Here is a 1706-nt window from a genome sequence, read left to right as displayed (position 1 = left end):
ACTTGACAATTTTCTCACCAGCAGGTCTTTGAACCCCTGCAGACTTGTGTCTGCCGGAAAGAGAGATACAACGTAGGTTTTAAATCTAGGATCGAGCACGGTGGCCAAAATGTAGTGCTCTGATTTCAACAGATAGACCACTCGTGAATCCTGGTTAAGCGAATGAATGGCTCCATCCACAAGTCCCACATGCCTAGCGGAATCGCTCTGTTTTAGCTCCTCCTTCAATGTCTCTAGCTTCTTCTGCAAAAGCCTGATGAGGGGAATGACCTGACTCAGGCTGGCAGTGTCTGAACTGACTTCACGTGTGGCAAGTTCAAAGGGTTGCAGAACCTTGCACAACGTTGAAATCATTCTCCACTGCGCTTGAGACAGGTGCATTCCACCTCCTTTGCCTATATCGTGGCCAGATGTATAGGCTTGAATGGCCTTTTGCTGCTCCTCCATCCTCTGAAGCATATAGAGGGTTGAATTCCACCTCGTTACCACCTCCTGCTTCAGATGATGGCAGGGCAGGTTCAGGTGTGTTTGGTGGTGCTCCAGTCTTCTGTACGCAGTGCCTGAACGCCGAAAGTGGCCCACAATTCTTCGGGCCACCGACAGCATCTCTTGTCTGTCGTTTTTTAAATAATTCTGCACCACCAAATTCAAGGTATGTGCAAAACATGGGACGTGCTGGAATTTGCCCAGATGTAATGCATGCACAATATTGCTGGCGTTGTCCGATGTCACAAATCCCCAGGAGAGTCCAATTGGGGTAAGCCATTCTGCGATGATCTTCCTCAGTTGCCGTAAGAGGTTTTCAGCTGTGTGCGTATTCTGGAAAGCGGTGATACAAAGCGTAGCCTGCCTAGGAACGATTTGGCGTTTGCGAGATGCTGCTACTGGTGCCGCCGCTGCTGTTCTTGCAGCGGGAGGCAATACATCTACCCAGTGGGCTGTCACAGTCATATAGTCCTGAGTCTGCCCTGCTCCACTTGTCCACATGTCCGTGGTTAAGTGGACATTGGGTACAACTGCATTTTTTAGGACACTGGTGAGTCTTTTTCTGAGGTCTGTGTACATTTTCGGTATCGCCTGCCTAGAGAAATGGAACCTAGATGGTATTTGGTACCGGGGACACAGTACCTCAATCAAGTCTATAGTTGGCTCTGAATTAACGATGGATACCGTAACCACGTTTCTCACCGCCCAGGCTGCCAAGGCCTCAGTTATCCGCTTTGCAGCAGGATGACTGCTGTGATATTTCATCTTCCTCGCAAAGGACTGTTGGACAGTCAATTGCTTACTGGAAGTAGTACAAGTGGTCTTCCGGCTTCCCCTCTGGGATGACGATCGACTCCCAGCAGCAACAACAGCAGCGCCAGCAGCAATAGGCGTTACACTCAAGGATGCATCGGAGGAATCCCAGGCAGGAGAGGACTCGTCAGACTTGCCAGTGACATGGCCTGCAGGACTATTGGCTTTCCTGGGTAAGGAGGAAATTGACACTGAGGGAGTTGGTGGTGTGGTTTGCAGGAGCTTGGTTACAAGAGGAAGGGATTTACTGGTCAGTGGACTGCTTCCGCTGTCGCCCAAAGTTTTTGAACTTGTCACTGACTTATGCTGAATCCGCTTCAGGTGACGTATAAGGGAGGAAGTTCCGAGGTGGGTAACGTCCTTACCCCTACTTATTACAGCATGACAAAGGCAACACACGGCTTGAC

This window comes from Pseudophryne corroboree, chromosome 6 (assembly GCF_028390025.1).
Source record: "Pseudophryne corroboree isolate aPseCor3 chromosome 6, aPseCor3.hap2, whole genome shotgun sequence".
Lineage (NCBI taxonomy): Eukaryota > Metazoa > Chordata > Amphibia > Anura > Myobatrachidae > Pseudophryne > Pseudophryne corroboree.
The sequence above is the reverse complement of the archived record's forward strand: the minus strand, read 5'-3'. Positions refer to the sequence as shown.